The sequence below is a fragment of the Canis lupus genome, chromosome 27 (genome assembly GCF_048164855.1).
Source record: "Canis lupus baileyi chromosome 27, mCanLup2.hap1, whole genome shotgun sequence".
In the NCBI taxonomy this organism is placed as follows: domain Eukaryota; kingdom Metazoa; phylum Chordata; class Mammalia; order Carnivora; family Canidae; genus Canis; species Canis lupus.
In genome coordinates, this window is record NC_132864.1 from 27,926,109 (window position 1) to 27,952,141 (window position 26,033).

The following is a 26,033-nucleotide window of genomic DNA, read 5'->3' on the forward strand; positions in this document are numbered from 1 at the left end:
ATTACAAACATTGCTGTAAGGCAAAACCATTTCATGTAAGTTGATATATCAGTAGGCAAAATTCTGAAAAATATAATTGCTGTGTAAAATGAAAGGTGCATGTTTAATTTGAAGAGTAGTGGTAGCAGATTGCCACCAGTACAGATTGTACCAATTTACATTCTTATCACTGTTGTATGAGTAGGACTGTTTCCCTTCAGTCTTGCCAACAAAATGTTTTATCAAGTTTCTGGATTTTTAACAAAATTATCTTATTTTAGTTTTATCCTTTGGTTGGTTTCCTATTAAGTTGCTGGTCTCCTATATTAGAGAGGTTAACCCTTAGTAATATGAATTATAAGTATTTTTCCCATTTTGTCCATTGTGTTTTGGTGATATTTTTTTCCTATACAGAAGTTTTTTGTTTTTATGAGGTTAAATATCTTTCATACTTTATGAATTTTGAATCTAGTTAAAACGGCTTTTCCCAGTCTAAAATTATTATAGAACTTTGCCGTAATTTTTTCTAGTGCCTTTACCAAATTTTTTTCCATTTTTTACATTTAACTGATTTCATATGGAATCCTGGTGTATAGTTTTTAAAATAGTTATTCTAATACTGTTTATTGAATGGCCTGTTTCCGTCCTAGTGACTTGCAGTGCTACCTCTACCGTATATTAACTTACCATGTGTTAGAGTCTAATTCCATTATTCCAGTTTTGTTTTATCTGCCTATTAGGTGCTAGAACCACACTTTCTTAATTGAGGCTTTTGCTATTTGGTAAGGCCAGTACCTCATTCCTTTATTATTTCATTCTTTCCTTCCTCATCAAAGTTTTTCTAGATACTCTACGTTTTTTATTTCCAAATGAACTTTTGAGTTGTTCCATCTAGTTGAAGAATGGCAAAACCCTCCAAAATAATGCTTAATACTATCAGAAACTTTTAAATTAAAATGGTCTTAAATGTATAAATCAGCAACAAGAGAACAACTATTTTCTTCCTAAGTAAGCACATAGCTTACTTCACAGTTTGAAACCAGAATTTTTGGCTTTACATTTGAAAGATTAAAATACTAAAGATAACGTTGCATAGTAAAATAGCAATACCTATAATACAGTTATTACTAATGTAATAGCATCTCACAGTGTATTTAAAATCATTCACAATTAGGGATCCCTGGGTGCCTCAGCAATTTGGCACCTGCCTTCGGCCCGGGGTGTGGTCCTGGAGTCCCGGGATCGAGTCCCACCCACATCGGGCTCCCTGCATGGAGCCTGCTTCTCCCTCTGCCTGTGTCTCTGCCTTGCTCTCTGTCTCTCTGTGTCTCTCATGAATTAATAAATAAAATCTTTTTAAAAAATCATTCACAATTCTATTTACTAAAGTGCTTCTAGTAATGTGTCCCTTTTTGTTTATGTATAACTGTTTACTTCTCTTACTAGTCTCCTATATGTTCTAATGAAACAAAGCTTCTCGTCATAAACACTCAAGTTTTAGCTTGACATTATGATACAACTCTTAACCACCTCCTCCTGTCTCCCTCTATCCCTTACTACGTGTTTAGATCAAATTGCATCATTAAAACACAAATATTTTGTGGATATTTCAAAAATCCAAGAGTCAACTCAAAAAGCAATAACACAGCCAAATATAAGCAATTAAAAAAATTACCAGTTATTCTATACACCAGAACTTGTTAGTTTCTTAACTGTTTTAAGAAAATATCATATGAGAAAAGACCTCGTTTACAATAGGAATAGATCTATATTTACCTAGGAAAAATGAATTTAACAAGAAATATGCAAATATTTGAAGAAAGTTACAAAATTTTAATAAAGGAAATGAGAACCATCTGAATAAATGGAGAAACAAATTGGAAAACAGTATAACACTTTCCTAAGATAATATTTGTACATAATACAATTCCAACACAAATTATGATGGGATTATTTGGAAGCTTAAGAGTTTGTTTTAAGACAAAACAAGATATTTTTAGTTTAATGTGTTTATTTTAAAGTTTATCAAGAAGAGGGGCACCTGGGTGCCTCAGTGGGTCTGAGGTCTGACTCTTGATTTTGGCTCAAGTCATGATCTCAGGGACATCAGATCGAGCCCCATGTCGGTTCCACACTAGATGTGGAGACTGGTTGAGATTCTCTTTGCCTCTCCCCCCGCCTTTCTTTCCCTCTCCCTGGGGAAAAGAAAAAAATTTTATCAAGAAGAAAAGAGTCTGGAAAATTTTGAAGAAGAGGCATGCAAAAGACTTTCTGTGTAAGATACTAGACTGTACTGTAAAGCTGCAGTATTACAACAGTATGGATCTCTGGCAGGAACATTGGATTAAAAAAGAAGAAACCACTAAAATACCAGAAGCATATGTAGGTTTTTCCCCACTGTTTTTTTTTTTTTTTAAGATTTTATTTATTTATTCATGAGAGACAGAGGCAGAGGCAGAGAGAGAAGCAGGCACCCCCGCCGGAGCAGGGAGTCTGATATAAGGACGCAATCTCAGGACCCTGAGATCATGACCTGAGCCGAAGGGAAATGCTTAACTGACTGAGCCATCCAGGTGCTCCTACCCACCATTTTATTATGAAAAATTTCAAACATGTAGAAAAGTTGGAGGAATTTTACAGCAAACATATATGGCTAGACCTAGATTCTACCATTAACCTTTTAGTGTTCTTGCTGTATCACGTATTTCTCCATGTAGTCATCCTTCAATCCAAAATTTTGAATTCATTTCAAAGTAAATTTAAGATATCCGTGTTCTTTCCCCTTTTAAACATTCCAGCATGTGTATTATTAACTGGAATTTCTTTAAAATGAGGCTTATATGTTTACAATTTTGAAATAATTAGGCCCTTATAAGTTTATCATAAAATTTAATTTCAAAGGGAAAAATCGGGTATATTAATAAAGAGGTAGAAATTAATACAATACTATCAGATTACCAAACTTTAAGATTTAAAACATAGACAGGGATGCCTGGGTGGGTCAGTCAGTTAAGCATCCAACTTGTGATTTTGGTTCAGGTCATGATGTCATAGGTCATGAGATTGAGCCCCATATTGGGCTCTGCACTCAGTGGAGAGCCTGCTTGAGACTCTCTCGCTCTGCCCTTCCCTCCATTCATGTTCTCTCTTTCTCAACTCTTTAAAAAACACTTTAAAAAATAAAATTGAACATAGACAAACCCCAATTTGGGCAAGAGGTTGAGGAACCAAGCACCTTCACTCGTTGTTTGTAACAGTATTAATGAATTCAACTTCATTGGAAAGCAGGTTGCTGATATATATTCATATATTAAATGTGCAAAACTTCTGACCTAGTAATTCCATTTAAATTTGTTTCAAGGCAATATATATACTAGATTGTTTAATATCTTAACATCATTTATAAGAGTGGAAAATTGAAAACCCAAATTAAAATAGGGAATTGATAATTTGTGGTCACTTATACTGCTGAGTCTGTATCTATTAATAATGATAATGTTGAGTCATAGACAACAAATTGGCATATGTAAATCTTGCCATATCAGTAGTTACATTAAATATGAATAGAGTAAGTATTGCAACCAAAGACAAGGTGTGTGTCAGACTGCAAGATCCAAAGTATATACAAAAGTCTTGAAACTCAAAGATATAAATAGCATGAATATATAAAGAGAAAAATGTGCACCATGAAGACTAACCACAAAGGAGCTGGTGGAACTACATTGATACCAAGCAAATAGACTTTTAAAAATACTACTAGAAACAAAGGAGAGAGATGTTTTGTAATGATAGAAGGGCCAAAACTTCAGATAGATTTAAATTCATAAGTGCACCTAATAACAGTGCACTCAAATACATGAAGCAAAACCAAGCAAAATTCAAAGGAAGAAGAGACAAATTCAACAATTATAGATGGATACTTCAATACTCTTCTCTTAGTAATTGATGTAAAAAAAACCTAGACAGAAAGTAAAGATATGAAAAACTTGAGTAGTATTATCCCAACTTTGTCTAACTGAAGTATATGGAACTTTCCACCCAGAAATGCCAGAATATACATGCTTTGCAAGTGCATATAGAGCATTATTATTCAAATTATGTACTCGGTGCAAGAGAATTAAGTTAGGAAGCAATAAGTTACATTCTTCAACCACACAGATAAATTAGAAATTAACAATAGAAAGAAATTTGGGCAACGCTTGAATACTTGGATATTAAACAATACACTTAAATAATTCATGAGCCAAAGAAGAAATGTCATGTAAAACATCTTGAATTGAAAAATGAATAAATACACAACATGAAAACAATTTATGAGATGTAGCAGAAGCAGTGCTTTAGAAGGTGATAGCTTCAAACATATTAGGAAATTCCAAAATTCATAAGCTAAACATCCACCTGAAGTTAGAAGACCAAATCAGTATCATGTAATGAAGGAAATAATAACATTCAGAAGAGAAGTTGATGAAATAGAAAACAAAAAGACAAAATCTGTGGAACCAAAAATTAGTTCTCTGAAAAGATTTTTAAATATTGTCTTTTCTTAGACTAACCAACGAAAAAGACAACACACAAATTACCAGAATGAGGACTGAAAGAGGAGAGGTGATTATGAACCTTACAAAGAACTGAAAGAGTATTATGAATTTCTTTAAGTTCATAATGGACATTGGACAACTTAAACATCAGAAATTAGATAATATCAATAGAATAGACAAGTTCTTAGACACAAATTACCAAATTAAGGAGAAATAGGAACTCTATATGCGTATCTAAATGTTAAGAAATTGGGGATCCCTAGGTGGCGCAGCGGTTTAGCGCCTGTCTTTGGCCCAGGGCGTGATCCTGGAGACCCGGGATCGAATCCCACATCGGGCTCCCGGTGCATGGAGCCTGCTCCTCCCTCTGCCTGTGTCTCTGCCTCTCTCTCTCTCTCTCTCTGTGACTATCATAAATAAATAAAAAAGTTTAAAAAAAAAATAAATAAATAAATGTTAAGAAATTGAATTAGTATTTAAATGTCATCCAACAAAGAAAAGCCTCAGCCTATATGGTTTTGCTAATGAATTCTACTACTTAAGAAAGGATTAATATCAGGACACCTGAGTGGCTCGCTCAGTCATTTGAGTATCTTACTTACTCTTGGTTTCAGCAATTAAGTGATGATCTCAAAATCCTGGGATTAAGCCCCACATCAGCCCTGCATGGAGCTCCACACTCAGCATGGAGTCTGCTTGTCCCTCTCCCTGCTCCTCCCTCCCCCGCCCCACACTTGCTCACTTGCTTTCTAATAAATCTTTTAAAAAAGATTAATATTAATTTTTCACAAACCTGTCCCAAAATTAGGAGAGAACAATTCACAATGTATTCTGTGAGGCCACTGTTACTCTGACACAAAGAAAGAGAATTATAAACTAGTATCTCAAATACAGATGCAAAAACTCTCGACAAAATGCTAGCAAACCAAATCCGGCAACATATAAAAGTGTTAAGACCAAGTGAGATTTATTGCAGGAATGCAAGGTTTGTTTATCATCCAAAAATCAGTTACTGTACCATTACACATGAATAGAATAAAAGACCAGTAACATCATTTTGGTAGATGTGGAAAAGATGTTTGAAAAAGTTCGACACTCCTTGATGCTAAAAATCACTCAAGATACTAGGAGTAGAAGGGAACTTCCTTTGAAGGAAGGGTAAAGGGCATGGTAGAAAAACCCACAACTAACACTAATGTAAGAGCTAACTAATGTTAGAGGTTCTAGCCAGGACAACTAAGCAAGAAAAAAAGTCATCTTTTTAGAAAGGAAGAAGTAAGATTATCTCTAATTGCATATATCATGGTCTTGTACATAAAAAATTCTGAAGAAGGGTACCTGGATGGCTCAGTAAAGCATCTGACTTCAACTCAGGTCATGATCTCAGGGTCCTGGGATTGAGCCCTGTGATGGGTTTTGTGCTCCGTGGTAGTCTGCTTCTCCCTCTCCCATCTCACTCGTGCTCTCCCTCTCTCAAATAAATAAATAAAATCTTTTTTTAAATCCTAAAGAATACACTGAAAAATAACCAAGTTTAACAAGATTACAGGATACAAGATCAGTATACAAAAATCAGTTATATTGTGACTCAACTTTCAATGAACAAACCAACAATGAAATTAAGAACCTTAATAATGAAATTAAGAAACCAATACTGAAGACTCACTTTCAATGAACAAACCAATAATGAAAAACCAATAATCTATAGTAGCATCAAAAAGAATAAAATACTTAAGAATAAAGTTAGAAAAAAAAGTACAAAACTTACAGTATTAGCTTGCTAGGAGCACCATAATGAAGCACAAACTGGTTGCGTTAAACAACAGAAATTTATTTTCTCATAGTTCTGGTGGCTACAACTCCAACATCAAAGTGTTAGCAGGGCTGGTTCTTTCTGAGGGCTGTGAGGGAAAATGTGTTTTATGCCTCAATTTCTGATGGTTTGCTAGTAATCTTTGGCATTCCTTGGCTCCTGCTGCATCACCCTGATCACAAGGTGTTCTAAGTATGTCTGTGTCTGTGTGTCCACATTTCTCCCTTATGTAAAGACACCAGTCCTACTGAATTGAGGCCTACCTTAGTGACTTCATCTTAACTCAGATCTGCAAAGACCTTGTTTCTAAATAAGATCACATTCACAAATAGTGGATGGGTTAAAACTTCTATATCTTTTGAGGGGACACAATTTAACCCACAACACTTACATTCCAAAAGTACCAAACATAAAAGTCAAAGACCTAAATGTAGAAGGTAAGACTGTAGGAATGCTGACAACACTGAATCTATCTTTGGCTCTCCATCTTGTTCATGCCTATGCAATGACTCCCTAGGGGCTACGTATTCCAGGCCCTTTGGAGGTTAATGTACACCATACTGGAATGCAGGAAGGCTTGTTTGGATCTCCCCTAAAGTGATGCACAGAAGGGAGCACTTCAGGTGACCAGGAGAAATAACTGGTGCACAGAGGGCCCCACTTTGGACAACTACCCTGTGACCTCACCACCATGCCCCTCCATAAAAGCTAGGGAGTAAGGTCGGGATTGGGTGGAGAATAGCTGTGAGAATGCCTGCATACCACCTGGATCACCTGTCCACCTGCCTGATCCCCCATCAACAAGTTACCCTGAATAAAATGTGTAAATGATATGGAGTGGCTTGCTTAACTTTTCAATATTAAAGTGCCTTCTCACTCCGGACAATATATTAATGCCCCTCCTCTGCCTTCTAACAAAAGACAGTCATGTTTATGGATCAGAAAACTTATAGTGATATTCTGTAAATCAATCTACAGATTCAATTCAGTCCCGTCAGTGGCTCTTTACAGAAATTGATAAGATGATCTAAACTCCATGTGGAAATTCAAGAGGCCTCAGAATAGCCAAAACAATCCTGAAAAAGAACAATGTTGGTGGACTCACATATCCTAATTTCAAAATTAATATAAAGTGACAATAATCAAAACAGTGCATTACTGCCAAAAAGATAGGCATATAGACCAGTGGAATACAGTTGAGACTTAAGGAATAAACCCATATATATCTCTGGTCAGTTGATTTTTGACAAGGGTGCCAAGGATGAGAAAGCATGAATTCAAACCCCTATTATATACAAAACTTACTGAAAATGAATTCAAGATCTAAATGTTAGCTAAAACTATTAAACTTTTAGAAGAAAACACAACCATAAAATTATGACCTTGGGGATGCCTGGATGGCTCAGCAGTTGAGCGTCTGCCTTCAGCCTAGGGCGTGATCCTGGAATCCTGGGATCGAGTCCCACGTCGGGCTCCCTGCATGGACCCTGCTTCTCTCTCTGTGTCTCTCATGAATAAATAAAATTAAAAAAAATTATTATGACCTAGGATTAAGCAGTGGCTTCTTAGATATGTTACCAACACTCAAGCAATAAAAGAAAAACAAGTACACTGTAAATCAAAACTTCTGTGCTTCTAAAACCACCATGAAGAAAGTGAAAGACAACCTACACAGTTGGATAAACTGTTTGTAAACCACATATTTGATAAGGGGTTTTGTATCTAGAATAAAGTACTCCTACATTTCAATAATGAAAAGGCAATCTAAATTAAAAATGAGCAAAGGATCTTAATAGACGTTTCTCCGAGGGATATACAAATGGCTAATATATGTGAAAAGATGCTCCAAGTCATTAGTATCAGGGAAATGCAAATTAAAACCACAGTGCCACTTCATTCCCACTAGGATGGCTATCGTGAAAATGACAGTAGCAGGTGGTGGTGAGGATATGGAGGAATCACAAGCCTTGTCCACTACCAGTGGGAACGTGAAACAGTGCTGCCACGTTTGGAAATAGCCCGACATTTCTTCAAAATGTTAAACATAGTGTTCCTATATGACCCAGCAGTCCCACTCCTAGGTATAACTCCCAAGAAAAATGAAAACATACATCTACATAAAAATCTGTACATAAATGCTTAGGCCATCATTATTCATAATAGTGGAAATAACTGAAACGTCTGTCAGCTGATGAATGGATAAATAATGTGGTATATCCATGCGATGAAATATTATTTTCCAATAAAAAGCAATGAAGTACTGGTACGTAGATATACTGTGGATGAGTCTTGAAAACATGATGCCAAATGAAAGAATCCAATCACAAAGACCACGTACAAATTGTATTTTTCCATTTATGTGAAAGGTCTAAAACATGCAAATCCATGGGAACAAAAAATATCAGTTGGTGGCTTGTGGAAAGTGGGGAGCGAATATTCATGAGTATATGGGTTTTCTTAGAGGTGATGAAAATGTCCCAAACTTGTAGTAATGATTGGACAACTCTAAATATACTAACAACTATTGAATATATATTTTACATTGGTAAATTACATGGTATATGAATATCTCAAAGCTGTTATTAAAAAAACAACATAAATCACCATGTTAATAGAATTAGGGGAAGATAGGATTATTCTAGATACAGAAAAATCATTTGGCAAAATTGAACTCTCATGTTTGATAAAAACTCAAGAAATTATGAATGGGAGGGAATTTCTTCAACATTGTAAAGGCATTTAAAAAACCTACAGTTAATCATGCTTGATGAAAGACTGAACAGATAAAAAAAAGACAGATGATTTTCTCTTCATTACTAGTCATAACTTCATGTTTTTTCACATGCTTGATCACTTTTGTTGGATGCCAGACATAATTAAGTTGACCTTTTTGGATGCTGAATATTTTTGTATTAATGACATATTTAGAGCTGTGTTGTGGGACATAGTTAAAGTACTTGGAAACTGTTTTATCCTTTTGGATGTTGCTTTTGAGCTTATTATACCCTAACAAGAGGCAAGACCCTCTTGTTTACCTGGTGCTTCCTGAATCATGAAGCTGAATATCTCCTGGCTGGAGAGAGCAGGCACATTTCTTGATCCTTGGTACTGTTCCCTCTAACCCTGTTGGATGGAGCTCTCCCAGGCCTCAGGCGGCTTCTTCACATTGCTGATCATTACTCAGCTGAGTGCTTGAGGGGGTGGTTTGCAGCCCTCTCCTCTCTGGGATTCTGCCCTGCAAACTAGTCATCTTGTTTTTCCTACACCTGCGAGGAGCCTCCCAAACTCCACTAGGTTTCTGCTACTGGTATCATGTCCTGGAAACTACCAAAGCAGTATAAGCTAAGACAGCTGGAGAACTCACTTCATTTGTTTCCTGTCTCTCAGGGTCCCTGATCTCTGTTGCCTAATGTGCAGTGTTTTGAAAACTATTGTTGTGTGTATATTGTCTGTTCCCTGGTTTCAGGCAGAGTGGTAATATTACTCCATGTTGGCCAGAAGCATGTGGTATTTCAAACAAAATTGACAAAGCAATTCTTTAGGGAAATGCTTATCTTTCCAGAATATGATGGTGGAACAGTTGGATGTTCAGATGCAAACAAAACAAAACAATAGGAAAAAAAAAAGAAGAAGAAAAGAGAACTTAGAACTTAGATCCTTACTTAATACCATACACTACAATTGGTTCTAAGTGAATCATTCGTAGACCTAAATGTAAGAGCTAGGGGCAGCCCGGGTGGCTCAGTGGTTTGGTGCCACCTTCAGCCCAGGGCATGATCCTGGAGTCCCAGGATCAAGTCCCATATCAGGCTCCCTGCATGGAGCCTGCTTTTCCCTCTGCCTGTTCCCTGCCTCTCTCTCTCATTCTGTCTTTCTCATGAATAAATAAATAAAATCTTTTTTAAAAAAAATAAATGTAAGAGCTAAAACTATAAAACTTCCAGAAAAAAACATAGGAGAAAGTCTTTTTTACTTTCAGTTAGGCAGTGATTCTTACATATGACCCCAAAGTACAATTCATAGAAGAGTAATAAATTGGACTTTGTACCTCGCAGTTCCTAGGTGCATAACCAAAAGAACTGAAAGAAGGGGCTTACACAGATAGTTGTATGCCTGTGTGTAAAGCAGCATTATTCAAAGTAGCTAAGACAGAAATAACCCAGTGTCTGTCAACAGATAAATGGTTAAACAGAATGTGGTCTATACATACAATGGAATATTATTCACCCATAGAAAGGAATGAGATTCTGATTCTTTCTACAACATAAGATGAACATTGAAAATACGCTAAGTGGAATAGCTACACAAAGAAGGGCAAATTCCAATTATATGAAGTACCTAAAATAGCAAACTTATATTGACTAAGTAGAATAAAGGTTATCAGGGGTTCGGGAAGTAGAGAGGCTAATATTGTATAATGGTGTGTTTATTTCTGAGGGCTGCCATAACAGACCACCTCAAACTGGTACTAGCTTAAAAAACAGATACTCATTTTCTCTGTTCTAGAGGCTGGAAGTCCAAAATCAAGGTATCAGCAAGTCCGTGTTCCTTCTGAAACCTGTAGGTGAGTCATCCTTCCTTGCCTCTTGCCTCTTTCTAGCTTCTGGTAGTTTGCTGGCATTTTTTGGTATTCCTTGACTTATAAATGCATCACACCTATCCTCTTCCTTCTCATGGCATTTCCTTGTGTCTTTTCACGTCCTCGTTCCTCTGTGCATGTCTGTGTTTGTCCAAATTTCCCTTGTAAGGACACCAGCTATATTGGGTTAGGCTCCACCCTGATGGCCTCATCTCATTACCTCTATGAAGACCCTATTTCTGAAAAAGGTCACATTCTGGGGTACTGAGGTTAGCACATCAATATCTCTTTTTGAAGGACATAATTCAATCCATAACAAATGGATACAGAGTTTCTGTTTGAAAGAAAGAAAGAAAAAATTCTGGCAACAGTTGCACAACATTGTGCATGTCCTTAATGCCTGAGTCGTATACTTAAAATGATTAAAATGGTAGATTTTAGGTATATTTTATCATAATTTGAAATACTTAGAGGGATATTCAGCAAAAAATTAAAACTAGTTTTATCTAAGTGATAGTGGGATTTGGGTGATTTCCCCTTTCTCTTCTATAATCTTGTGTTATTTTGAAAAAGAAAATATATTGATTTTTTCCAGTTAATCTGTAAAGAGCATATATAAGAATCTATTTCCCTCCACTCAAAGTTCCATCTTTAATGAAAAATGAAACCTAGTTTCATGACATCCAGTTTGATAAGACAATAAAAGCTTAGTGAAACTTTTCCCAACTGAAAATGTTTTTGTTTTTCTTCTTTAAGGGGTCTGGATGTTTATAACTCAAAACTTGGAATGTCTGAAGATAATATCTCCTCAGAATGAGAAACAATTTTTTTGTTAGGTGTTAGTAGAGGGTACTGCTTCTATGGGCCAGTTTACTGTGTTAGAAACATAATAACCTAGAAGTAATTCCAAGTGTAAATTCTTATTCTTTACCTTTAGGGAATATTGAGGAAAATTGCACATTTATTTCATTTAGTTATAATAAATCCAACCTCTAGAACCACTACTTTGTGCTTGGTTGTGCTAGAGAAATTTTAGAGAAAAATACTCATCCATTGTCAATTTTTAGGCATAATTATGATTTAGAATTAGTTGACAAAAATCAGACTTGAGGTAACATGCTGATTTGGTTATATTTTATCTTTCTACATATGCATTTATAAATATAATTTGACAAAAAGTAGCCAATTATTATTTCAAAGGGCAGTGTTACCTCTCTTCCATGATCAACTGAGGAAAAAATTCTCTAAGTTTAAGCAACATTTCTGCTTTATGTTACCTGTGGACCAGCAAATGCAGAGTGCTTCTCACATTAAGAAATTTAGAATATCTTGATGTTTCCTTAAGTCATGCTGAATATTCTTGTTGACAAATTATTCTATGATATGATGTGTTGAAAGAGGAATTCTAAGTTAACCTGGAAAATAATAGTAGGAAAATGTTTATGTGTTAACCATACTCTAATCTGATGAGTTAAGCATTTTACTTTCATGATATCATTTTAAGATTCAGCTTAATTTTCAGAAAATGGAAAGTAGAGATACTACTATTCATTGACATTTTGCCCTTTAAAAAAACTTAATACAAGATTAGCAAGATATTAGAGCTGTGGTAATTGGATGTCTTTCAGGGTAATAAACCATTAAAGTTTATGAGTCACGTTAACAGAAAGTCCTCCCAGTTCCACCATTTCCCTTTATCGGTTCATTCTACAATAAACATAAAATCCTCTGCCTGGAGTTCAGAGCACAGCAAGGGAGAGAGGAAAAAGCCAGAACAGAAAGTCTAGGAAGTAATAAGTGGGAAATGTTCAGTAACCTTTTGATCCTCAAGCTCCTGACAAATGTCCAGCATTTAGTGCACTGCTGTGACCAGCAAAACTTGGCTGTGGCGAGACTTCTCTCAGTGACTTAGCGACCAAGTCTGTGGTCTCAAGGATGCAGGGACTCCCCAGCTACGTTTTCTAGAAGTTCTCCCAAAGCCACCTTAGTTATGCAAAAAAAAAAGATGAAGAAAAGGTGATAGAGAGCAATGTTAAAAGCTCTGGCCTTTTGTGCGGAGGAGTCACTTGATTGTTCCTTGTTATTGGGGCTGCTGGTGGAAGCCTCGAGATGGAGCATGGTGTAGGTCACAAGCCAAGGCCTAGAGGATGGAGAGTATTGCCACTTTCTGCCTGCGTCTCTAAATGAAACTTTCTGCCTGTGTCTGCTGCTTTACACCATCCTGACTTAGAGGAGCCCTTGGGAAGAAGTTTTGTGTGACTGATCACAGACTGCCATCTGATAAAACTCTCTAGTGTAACTCATTTTCTTCCTTCACCCTCCTCATTACTTGACTCTTTTGTATCTATGGATTTTATTCTGTGCTTTCATTTACAGCCTTTCAAAATCTTTTGGAAGTTGAAGAGCATATATATGCTCTTCTGCATATGTGTGCTTTCTGCATGTGTGATTTAACAAGAATATCCAAATTAATATAAATATAAAAACAGATCTTTCATGATTTATGGAAGGCATTATGCAAATCTTACTGCATGTGGGTTATCTTTCCAAAGAATTCTTTGATTACAAATTTTCAAAGAGGGCAGCCCCGGTGGCGCAGTGGTTTGGCGCCGCCTGCAGCCCGGGGCGTGATCGTGGAGACCTGGGATCGAGTCCCACGTCGGGCTCTCTGCATGGAGCCTGCTTCTCCCTCTGCCTGTGTCTCTGCCTCTCTCTCTGTCTCTCTCTCTGTGTTGCTCATGAATAAATAAATAAAATATTTTAAAAATATATTTAAAAAAAACCAATTTTCAAAGAAAAAAGCCATTGTTTGCAACTTATTTTTCAAAAGGAATATGCTAAATGCCAGCTGCTGTTTTGTGGCCAGAATGATGTATCCAAAACATATCCTTCGGTAGAAATGGCAACATCCTTCTGTAAATTTTGGAAGTTTGAAAAGCCACAAAGCAATTCTCTGTGTTAGGATCTGGGTAGGAATGGGGTATAGAGGGTCAGGGATTGGGATGATCTCAGAAAGCAATCTGGTATCTATTCAGTTGTGAAGTCATTAGCATTTTAGGAACCTGTACATATAACCACTTTTACTGGCTTTTTTTTTTTTTTAAGATTACCGTGAAAGTAAGCATTCTTCTTTTTTTTTTTAAAGATTATTTCTTTGTTTATTTGAGAGAAAGGGAGAGAGAGCAGGAGTGAGGGGCAGAGAGAGAGGGAGAAGCAGGCTCCCCATTGAGCTGGGCCTCCAATGTGGGGCTCGATCCTGGGACCCAGGATCACAACCTGAGCCCAAGGCAGACATTTAACTGACTGAGCCACCCAGGTGCCCCTAAAGTAACCATTCTTAAGCCTACATGTCCAGTCCAGAGGAATTTTCTCCTTCTCAATTGTTTTTGTCCACAGATTATGAAAGAAACGACTCTACCTTGTTACTTTTGATAGGAAACTGTAAACTCTAGAGTGTTCTCTTATCCTGTACACTCATCTGATCTGTGTCCATGACTCCTGATTAAAAATACAACTTTCACTTGGTAAGTTATTTTATATTTTTTGATGAAGTTGAATGTGTATAGCTGTCTACAGCCACATAGTAAATGTCCTATATACTATTACTCATCAGTACTGTTTGATAATGGCCATCCTACTCAACCTTTCAAGTTATGATAAAGCTTTGTCAGTTATTCAAATCTGGACAGTTATCAACTTGGACAGGTTCTAAATCAAACCAATAACCTTGCTGTCAAAATTAGCCGGATGTTTTGGGAATTATTTGTTAATCTGATGAAGTTATCTGATAGTACCTGTGTCCAACTTCCTTATGAGTACATTTTCCAGAAAACCCATGATAAATGGATCCATTTTAGCAATGTTTTATTTTAACCTCTTTGTTTATTTTTTTTTTTATTTTTTTTATTTTTTTTATTTATTTTTTATTTTTTTTTTATTTTAACTTCTTTGGATGAAAATGTTGCCAACTTAGATTAGCAACAATTTTCAATAAAAAAGGCTTTCAGTTTTAAAGAAAGGTAAAAAGAATAACATAATGAAAACCTGTGTATGCCCTTTATCCTAGGAAATGAAACATTATAAATACATTTGAAACTGCTGGCGTATTCCAGATCCTATTTCCTCCTCCTACCCACCCTGTAAATCTGCTGTCATAATTCCCATGCATGTCTGTAATAGATTATTTTTACTCATCATTGTTGATGGGATTTATGCATGTTGGTATGTGCAGCTTTCGTTCATTCTTTCCCAGTGCTATGCATTTCAGCATTCTCTTCTTGGTGGGTATTTAAGTTGATTTTCACGTTCTGGTATAATAATACCATATGGATGTTCCAATAGGTTTCTTCTTGTGCATATGTATCAATTTCTTTAGAATTATGTACTTAGAAGTCAGATTGCTAAGTCATAGGCTATAAACATCTTTTATAGTTGTTACCAATTAATTTCCAAAATGTTTACACAGTTCACAGGTCAATTGTGTTGTAGAATGTCTTTCAGTTTGAGTTTTTCTGATGTTTCCTCATGATTAGGTTCAGCTTTGGCAAGAATATCACAGAAGTAAAGCTGTGATCTTCTCAGTGTATCCAGTTAAGGACCATTGTTATAAAATGGCACATGATTCCAATTTGTCCCATTTTTGATGATGTTTGTTTTGGTCACTTCATTAAAATGATGTCTGCCAGGCTTTTCTATGTAAAGTTAGTCTCTTTCTCTTTGTAATTGGAAAATATTTTGTGGAGAGTTCCTTTGAAACAATGTAAATACCCTATGCTCCACATCCACTTCTCAGCCATGACAGGATAACAGGGTCCAGACTTACCCTGCAGTCTTAAACACAACGCAGAGTACTAACCACTATACGATCACAGCTGCAGTCTTAAACAATAACAGAAATCTAACAGAATATGGGAAACAGTAGTTTTGAGATGTCAGATGCTAGACAGTGCTGGATATTGACCCTTCAGGTGAGCCCCGTGATTGCCCAGAGAGTTTCCAGACCTCATCACAGGTAAGGGAAACTCATTCAAGGCTTAGTGGTCTCTGTGAGTTGAGGTTGAGGATTTGGGGAGGTCAATGGCTAGAGTTCACAGAACAGAGTAGCAGAAAGGAGAAAGAAAAACAGAGCTCTGGAGATAGGCAAAGAGTTCTCCTCAAGTCTCTGACAAGTTTATGAGAAACTACACAAAAACCACCATAATGAACAGACAGTACCATTTGTAGAGCTCACAAGGATGAGAATAGGAATAGTTCATGTTCCCAACAGCCAGAGTTGAGAAACCTCATGATACACGGCATTAGGTAGAGTTCTCAAGACAGTCACCTCAGTGGTATTGCTGAATTAGTCTTGGACTACAGGCTGCTCTGGTCCTAACCTAACGAAGATTACAAGCAAGCCCTGAAAAGATAAAACTGTTTCCAAGTAACCTAATGGTGTCCCAGAACAAAGTGCAAAAATATTTACAAGAAAACTCTATCCCCTCCCCAAACCCCAGCACCTACAATGTAAAAATTACAATGTCCAGCATCTAACCAATAATAACCAGGGATGTAGAGTAGTAAAATTCGACCCTAATAAGAAGAAAGCTCATTCAAAACTGACAAGAAGTGGCACAGATGATAGAATTAAAGAAACAAGGACATTGAAACCACAATTATACCGTTATGTCCAAAGGTGTAGAGGAGAGCATAGCATGGTAAGAAGGAACGTGGAAAATCTCAGGAAGAATAAAACAAAACAAAACAAAAAAACAAGGCAAAAAACCCCAAAATATTACTACAGATAGAAACTATCGTATTCCTCATTAACTTTCAATTTATTCATTTTTTGTACTTTCTGTATGGACACAATTTTCCATTTTATTAAAGGGGTTATGATTTGTTACTAACGTTATTTATTGTGATACTCAAATTGTACTTGATGTGGCCATTGGAAGCCCCTAAAGTTGTCATCTGTGCACTTTTGACGTGTCCCACACATTCTGAAAGTCAGCCTAAAATCAGCCATTTTCCAAGGAGCTCTGGTTTCTTTGAGGGGAGTCTAGTATTTAGAAGCCAGTATCTGAATGTTAGGGTTCTCATTCCATGAAGGTGTTGCTGCTGTCAGAGCCTCCCAATCAGAACTAGGGAATAAATATGTCTTTCAGTTGATTGATTCATCAGCTGATAGATACATCAGTCTGTAGATGTAAAACATGAGTTACATCAGTGATTCCAGTTTCCATCCAACACCATAGAGGGCTCATTCTAGTTTTCGATATTTGTAACTCCAACCATGAGAAACCTGACTCCTCTTATCCTTAATATATTTGTGTATTTGATCAGTCCCACTGTCCCCCTTGCCACCATCACTTCTACTACCGCTTCCCTAATGGATGCTCCACTCACCCACTCACGCCCCAGTACCCCACATGGAGCCATTCTGGCCACTCCTCCACGTGGTCGTCTTCCTCACCCAGCCTGTTCTCTGATACCTGTGCCACCTTCCCATCCTCAGTGTCGCCCTCCTCACCCTGACCAGACTCTTATCCCTCCCTGGGCGACCCTAAACCTAACCCCACCTTACTCAGAACCACCTCAGGCTTTTGTTCTGAATGTTTTGAGACAGAAGAGAGAGAGAGAGAGAGAGAGGGAGGGAGCGCACGCGCTTAAGATGCTTTTTGGAGCAGAGAAATTAGTTTCCTTTATGGTTTATGTTTTTTTGCATGTGTCTTTCATGAAATCTCTTCTTACTCTGAAATACTAAAAATGTTCTGTAAGTCTTGACAAAAGTTATTCTTCACATTAAGGCTTTAATTCACCTGAAATTGATTTTTTGTGTGTGGTAAGGAGAAAGGATCCAGTTTCTTTTTTCTTTTCCTTTGTCTGTCTATCTCTCTTTCTTTCTCTCTCTCTGATTTTAAGTAATCTCCACACCCACTGTGGGGCTTGAACTCAAAACCCTGAGATCAAGAGTTGCACACTTTACTGACTGACCCAGCCAGGTGTCCTGTTTCTTCTTTTGAAATCGGTATTTCTTATGCAGTGGGTCCTAGCAATATGTAATGAATAGTTCATGTTTTTCGCACTGTTCTGTAGTTTACTTCTGTAAATATCAAGTCCCCACATATATGTGAGCTTTCTGCTACATTCATCTGGTTGTCTGTTTGTGTTAATCATTGTCACACTACTTTGTTTATCATAGCTTTTCATTCAGATAGGGTCCAGTCAGGAAAACAAACCACTCTTAAGTATTTTGAGCAAGAACAGATGGACGTACAGTGGAGAAATGGGTGCTTATAAGACCAGTGGCAGGACTGGAGGAATAAAGGCACAGGAAGTGACTGCTACCTGTCAGATTTGCCACTAACTTTTAGGGCATCAGGAAGGTGGTGAAAACACAGAAAATCTCTGGCAATAATCAGCTGTCAATGCTACTTAGGCTAGTGATTTGCAAAAATACACCTTAATGATGCTGCAAAATTTTACATCTGCTGAAGTCTGTCATGCATCTGCCCTCACGGTGTATAGTGAGGTGTATAGTGAGGCTCCCTTTCATTGAGAGGCTAACTAGGAAGCTGCTGGCAGAGTCCAGGGAGGCGTAGCTCCTAGACATCCATCCCTGTGAGATAGAGGAGAGCAGCGAAGGGCCATGATGGTATGAATCGTCTGCAGGCATCCCGGCAGAGATTCATGGTCACCAGGCCCCTTATGAGGTAGAGCAGCCCTCCTCTCTTGCACATGCGCACACCCTTCCTCATACCGTCGGGCTGTTCTGAGTGCTGTGTACTGCCATGTGGACTTTGGGATAATCTTGTTAGATTTTTTTAAAGATTTATTTATTTATTCATGATAGACATAGAGAGAGAAGCAGAGACACAGGCAGAGGGAGAAGCAGGCTCCATGCCGGGAGCCCGACACAGGACTCGATCCTGGGACTCCAGGATCGCGCCCTGGGCCAAAGGCAGGTGCCAAACTGCTGAGCCACCCAGGGATCCCAATCTTGTTAGATTTTATGAAAAGCTCAGGATTTTAATTGGACTTATACCTAATTAGACTTAAACTGATTTTTGGATAATTGACCCTTTATGATATTCAGGCTTCCTATCCATGAACAGGATCCATCTTTTTTTTTTTTTTTTTAAAGATTGGCTTATTTTATTTTTTTAATTTTTTAATTTATTTATGATAGTCACAGAGAGAGAGAGAGAGAGGCAGAGACACAGGCCGAGGGAGAAGCAGGCTCCATGCACCGGGAGCCCGACGTGGGATTCGACCCCGGGTCTCCAGGATCACACCCTGGGCCAAAGGCAGGCGCCAAACCACTGCGCCACCCAGGGATCCCAGATCCATCTTTTTAATGTCTTCCTGGTATAGCTTTATGACTTTCTGCATCAAGGTTCAGTATCTCTTTCATTATATTTAGTAATTCAACAACACTCAGTAAAAAAAAAAAAAAAAAAAAAAAAATGTGCTAGGCACTGTTGTAGGTAGTGGGGATATATTATCTATAGACCAAAAATACCTATCTTAATGGACCTTACAGACAATGAACTAAGTATCATTTAATATATTACCATGTAATAGTAAGAATGATGAGGAAAACTAAAGCTGGACTAAAAGAGATTGAACATGATTGCAAAGAATCTTTTAAAAACTACCAGGGAGTCGTAAACAATGCCATTGTAAACATCGGGGTGCATGTACTCCTTCGGATTAGTGTTGTTTTCTTCGGGTACTCAGTACTGTGATTGCTGGATCATATGGTAGCTCCATTTTTAACTTTTTGAGGAACCTCTATGCTGTTTTCCAGAAGAGCTGCACCAGTTTGCAAAGAAGGCTTCCCTTCCTCCACATCCTTGCCAACACCTGTTGTTTCTTGCAGCGTTATCTACAATAGCCAAGATATGGAAGTAGCCCAAGTGTCCCATCAACTAATGAATGGGTAAAGAAGATGTGATATATATATATATATACATACACACACACAACGGAATATTGTTCGTCCATAAAAAAGAACACTGTGTTAACTAACTGGAATTTAAAACTTAAAGAAGTTGTCAGGAAAGGCCTCTGAGGAATAACATCAGAGCAGAAAGCTGAAGGGAGTGGTGAGTCAGCCGTGTGGATATCAGAGAAGATGACCTGTGCCAAGGGCCTGGAGCGAGAAGGTGTTTGGCACATCCAAGAAGTAGTACGAAGGTCTCTGGCTGGAGTGACCTGGGCAGTGAGGAGAGTTTTGCGACCAGATCCCAGAGCAGGGCATGGACATAATAGAAGACCTTTGGCTTTGAAGGCTTTGGAGCACTAGGAGAAGTGAGCCACCATATGCTTTACAAGTGGTTGCTGTGGCTGTCATGTGTAGGTCAGCCTGAAAGAAGAAGAAGAAGTCTGGAAGAAGTCTGGTGGGACTGGGAGAGACCAGTGAGGAGACCATTACAGTAGTCTAGGTGAGTGATGACAGGGGCAGCCAGCGGGTGGCAGGGATGTCCGGGCCAGCAGTTTGTAGTGGATCGTGTGTGGTGAGTCAAAGGAAGGGAAAAGTTGAGCATGGCCTCGCAGATTTTGTCCTGAACAACTGGATGAAGTTGCCATTTTACTGAGATGCAGAAGATTTCAGAGGGAAGAATACTGGGGAGAAAAATCAGGTGTTTTTGTTTTAACTTTATACATGTTGATGTATTACACACCTACAGAAAAGTAACAAATCATGATTGTACGACGCAATGAATTCTTACCAAGCAAGCAAGTCCAAGTCTCCCACCACAGGTATAAACAATATCCTAACTTTGAACACCATGTTCATACATGTGTTTTGCTAGTTTTTGAAATTAATGTAAGTGGAAATATATGCTGTGTATTCCCTCTGGCTTCTTTGGGTCATCATTTTATTTGAGACATTCACTCACGTTGTTACACGCGGTCGCTGTGCACTATTCCACTGTATGAATACGCCACTGTTGATTTGTTCATTCTGTAGTTGATAGTATGATTTATCAAATACTTCCTTTAGAGTTGTTACTTTTTATATCCTGTGTAAGAAACATTTGTCTACCTCCAGATCATGGAGATTGTCTCTTGTGTTTTCTTTTTCTTTTCTTTTTTTTAAGATTGTATGTATTTATTCATGAGAGACACAGAGAGAGGCAGAGACATAGGCAGAGGGAGAAGCAGGCTCCCCGTGGGGAGCCCAGTGTGGGACTCCATCTTGGTACCCAGGATCACAACCTGAGCCAAAGGCAGATGTTCAACCCCTGAGCCACTAGGTGCCCCTCTCGAGTTTTCTTCTTAATATTTTCCCTGGATTTTTCTGCTTTTTACTTTAACCTTTTGCAATTGGTGGTACAGTCCACCAAGAATTGATACTTGTGTGTGGTATGTAGAGGTCAAGATTGATTTTTTTGAAAATATTTATAGCCAATTGACCCAGTTCCATTTATTGAAAAGTCCATTCTTTCTCTACTACAGTGTCCTTTTTTTTCATAAATCATGTGTATGGGTCTGTTTCTGGACTTTCTATGATGTGTCATCCGTCTGTCGGTCCTTGCACTAATCCCGCATTGTCTTAATTATTATAGCTTTAAAATGGAGCTTAATTTCTGGTAGCAGAACTTCTCGGCCTTCTTCCTTTTCTAGACTGCCTTGGATATTCTCAGCCCCTTTGGATTTCCATATAAAATTTAGAATCAGCCTGGGGCACCTGGGTGGCTCCATCAGTTAAGCATCTGCCTTTGGCTTAGGTTGTGATCCCAGGGTCCTGGGGTCGAGTCCCACATTGGACTCCATGCTCTGCTAGGAGCCTGCTTCTCCCTCTCTCTCTGCCTGCCACTCCCCCTGCTTATGCTTGTGCACGCGCTCTCTCTCTCTTTCAGATAAATAAATAAAATCTTAAAATTTAGAATCAGCCTGTTAAGTTCAATCCAACTACCCTCCCCAAACCCCTTCTAGGGCTTTTTATGTAATTTGCACACACTAAACTGTGTACATTTTAAGGGTACAGTTTAAGGAATTTTGACAAATGGATGGACTTCTGTAATCAACACTCCATTCTAGATAGAGAAGGGTTCCATCACCCCAGAAAGCTCTGTCTTGCCCCTTTCAACTCAATTCCCTTTTCTTCCCAGAGACAGCCACTCTTTTGATTTGCATTGTTTTTGACTATCCTAGGACTTCATAAAAATGGAATCACAGTATGGCCTCATTGGTACTTGACTACTTTTGCTCAACATAATGTTTCTGATAATCTTTCGTGTTGCGTACCTCATTTCAGTCCTCCTTGTTGTTATAGAGTATTCCATTGTATGACTCTGTCACAACTTGTCTATCCATTCAGCTGCTGATAACCACTTGGGTTTCTTCCATTTGGGGGCTGCTATGATTAAGGCAACCATGAGCATTCTTATATGAGTCTCTGTAGTCCTCTCTTTTCCTTTCTCATCAGCAAATACTTAGACATAGGATTGGATGGGTGTATGTCAGGTTTTATGAGAAACTGCTGAACAGTTTCCCAAAGTGATTGTTTCATTCTACACTCCCACCAACAAAGTACAATAATTCTGGTTCTGTATACTCACCAGCATTTGGTGTGGCCCATCTTTTTAATGTAGCCATTCTAAATGTGAGAAGGGTTTCTTCATTTTGATTGTAGTTTGCATTCCCAGATGCAAATTACCATGAATATCTTCTAGGATGCACTTGCCTTCTCACTTTCTTAGTGGTATCTTGAAGAGCAGAAAGCTTTAATTTTGACAGATTCTTATTTATTAACTTTTTCTCTTATGGTTAGTGCTTTTTTTTTTTTTTTTAAAGATTTTATGTATTCATGAGATGTACTCAGAAAGAGACAGAGACACAGGCAGAGGAAGAAGCAGGCTCCCTCTGGGGAGCCCAATGCAGGACTCAATCCGAGGACCCCGGGTTCACAATCTGAACCAAAGGCAGATGCTCAACTACTGAGCTACCCAGGCATCCTGTGCTTTTCATGTCTTAAGAAATCTTTGCATGACTCAAGATCAGAGGTACTCTCCAATGTACAAAGTTTTATCATTTTATGTCTAGGTTTATGATCCATTTTAAATTAATTTTTGAGTATGGTTTAAGGTAATTGTTGAGGGCTTGTTTTTCTACATATTTGTTTCAGTACCATATTTTGAAAATACTGTTCTTTGCCATTACCTTGGCATCCTTTCCTGAAAATCAGTTGACCATGTATGTCAAGGTCTTTTCTCTCCATGTATTTATGATTCTGTCCATTAATCTGTTTGTATATATGCGGAAACCATACAGTCTTACTTACTGTAGCTTTAAAGTAAATTTTGAAGTCAGCGTCTTCAAGTTTGTTTTGACTTTTCTAGATTCTTTTCATTGACAAATAAGTTTTAGATGTAACTTGTCAGTTTCTGATAAAAAGTCTGCAAAGAATTTTTTTCCTGCCAATACTTTGGTTGCAATTGTGTCGACTCTATAGGTAAGTTTGGGGAGAATTAATGTCTTAACAATATTAAGTATCACATCCATGAACATAGTATCTCTCCCAATTTATGCCTTACTTTTTCTCAGATGTGTTTTGAGGCTTTCAATGTAGAAGTCTTCTCTCTTGTTTTTTCAACAACTTTACTTAGTTATATTTTACATATTATAAACTGTGCCCATTTTAACTAGATAGTGCAATGTGTCTTAGTTGATTATTTTATGTTTATCGATGTAATGGTAAGCAGAACTGGGTTTATTTTCCAATGTTTGTTGCTAGTTTATAGAAATACAATTGTATTTACATTCGGTTATGATGTCTCTTAAAATTCTTTTATTCTTGAAAAGTCCCTAGCCTCTATTTTTTTCTTTATAATATTGGCTTGTTTACACATATGACTAAATTAAGATTATATTAAGATAAAAATTCAGATCCTCAGGCACATTGTATTTTGATTGCTCAATAGCCACATGTGTCTAGTGGCTGCTGTATTGGATACCACAGATTTTTCATATTTCACAGAGTTGTATTGAAAAGCTCCATGTGGAGTGGTTGGGTGGCCCCACCTTCTAGATTCACCTTATCATTTTCTCATGATGTTGTGTAACTTGTTCTAATAATCTGTATTTGCGGTAAATTGAAACTGATACACATACATTTAAAAGCTTAATTAAATGCAGATTCAACTTTTCAGACTACCTCCTAAGTGATGCTGTATCCTTTGTACTGCATTACAAAGAACTAAGAATTGACATAGATTTTGCAACATGAATCAGCTATTGATCTTGTACTGGGGGCAAAGTCTCGATTCAAGGGGTGGCTCAAGAGAGAAGAGGAGTAGAATTGGTGACACCAACAATGACAAAAAAGTAGTAAGCTTTTTGTTCTTAAAGAGGAGCAGAGAAATGCTGTGTTTACTGGATGGGGATATGGGGTTAAATTGGAGAGACGACAGCATGTTAATGTGCTGATAGTAGTAATTCATCTGCGAGGAAAAGTCTGACTGAGCAGGAAGGGAGGATTACTGACACACTGGTTCTGGGTAGGCAAGTGAGATGGGGCTAGCAAGTGGAGGTGTTGGGCGGGGAGAAGGCCCCAGTGGCTCTCCCCCGACAGCAATAGGGGCAGGCCAGCGTGAGTCATTAGAAGGTATGTAGGACTCCTATTCTGACTGATTCTATTATTTATTTACATCTAAGCATCCAGAACCACAGAGAAGTACTGTATGGTCTCAGACTTCCCTATTTTGTGTGTCCTTCTATTTCATACACGTCTTAACTCCTTTACTATCCCTTCTGTCTTCAGTTTGTCAGTTTCCCTGACTCTACAGCCTCTTTCCATGTTCCACTTTTTTTTTTTTAAAGATCTTATTTATTTATTCATGAGAGACACAGAGGCAGAGACACAGGCAGAGGAAAATGTAGGCTCCCTGCGGGGACCCCACTGTGGGGCTCGATCCCAGGGCCCCAGGATCACACGCCTTGAGCTGAAGGCAGATGCTCAACCACTGAGCCACCCAGGTACTCCTCCCGATCCTCTTTTAACTTGATTTTATTATTCCATAAGTTCAAGCATCCACAGATATGGCTGTTGATAGAAAAAGAAAAGAGGTCCCATTCAAGTTACCCCAAATGGGAAAGAACTGAACATGGAACTGTATGTAGAGTGGCCTGGAACATGTCTCCCTCAGGGACTTTTCTGTGCTTCCACGGTGTCTTTGCGTCTGTTCCTTTCTCCTTTCTCTGTTCCCAGCCTCCTCTACTCACTCATAGTTTTTGCACCTCAGTGACTCTGGCTGCATGCACTCAGCCATCCTGACCCCATGGACCACAGTTACATCATCCCCTTGTGGCTGGCTGTGGCTGCAAGGACCTGATCTAGGCCTGGACTGAATTAGTAAGAAAAGGAATCTGATTGTGGGGACTTCCTCTAAGGCTCTGACCTCCCACGGGATTGGCCGCCCTGCTTGGGCCTTGGCAGCTTGACTCCTTCCTTGGAGTGGGGGCATTTTTATACAGCAGGGTGTTTGGATTGTGTATGATCCAGGAAAGAATGGTATCTAATTAAGTGAAGCACACAAGCTTTATTTTATGGACTTTCAAACATCTCTTTTAACTTTCAATTTATTTATTTTTTATTGGCTACTTTCTTTATCACGACAAACCCTCAGCAAATACTTGTAGAATGAATGACTTTTGAAATAATAGATAAGAACTGATTTTTTTTTCTGAACTACCTGTTAATTTTAATTTACTTTTGCATTTTTGGTTCAATAAATGCTGTACTTCAGAAAGCTCTGTATATGAAAAAAAATTAGACTTTTGGCAAAATGCTGTCAAGGCAAATCAGAATTCAAATTCATTTACCTGTCCCAGTTAGCAAGGAGGGTAGACTTCGGAGTTCTACCACTATGATTTAAAGCTATTTCAGAATTTTAAAACGTTTTATTTAATATAAATATATTGAGAATATTTATATATTTAAGAATATTATTATTCTCTGAGGCCCAAACACACAGTTGCTACAAATTTAATAAATATCTTGAGATTGGATACAAATTCAGTTGAAAGGCAAAATGTTTCCTTAATGCTAACTTGTCCTTTTAATGTGTTTGAATCCAGATGTTCCGACCTCATTTGCTGGAGTGGATGCAGCATTAGCCTGTCAGTTCCCTGC

At 37.9% G+C, this 26,033-nt stretch overlaps 1 long non-coding RNA gene across 16 annotated transcripts in view; it reads left to right on the forward strand.

Moving 5' to 3' along the window:
* LOC140619541 (uncharacterized) overlaps nucleotides 1-26,033 on the forward strand; it is a 69,922-nt gene that overhangs the window by 28,878 nt on the left and 15,011 nt on the right. For 9 of the 16 annotated variants that reach the window (XR_012019422.1, XR_012019420.1, XR_012019421.1 and 6 more), the window contains exons 2-4: nucleotides 10,837-10,894; nucleotides 14,306-14,433; nucleotides 19,701-20,656. This is a non-coding gene — a long non-coding RNA (uncharacterized lncRNA). Of the gene's footprint in view, nucleotides 1-10,836; nucleotides 10,895-14,305; nucleotides 14,434-19,079; nucleotides 19,287-19,700; nucleotides 20,657-26,033 lie in introns of all 16 variants that reach the window. The other 7 variants (XR_012019430.1, XR_012019432.1, XR_012019435.1 and 4 more) reach the window with 5 other exon arrangements.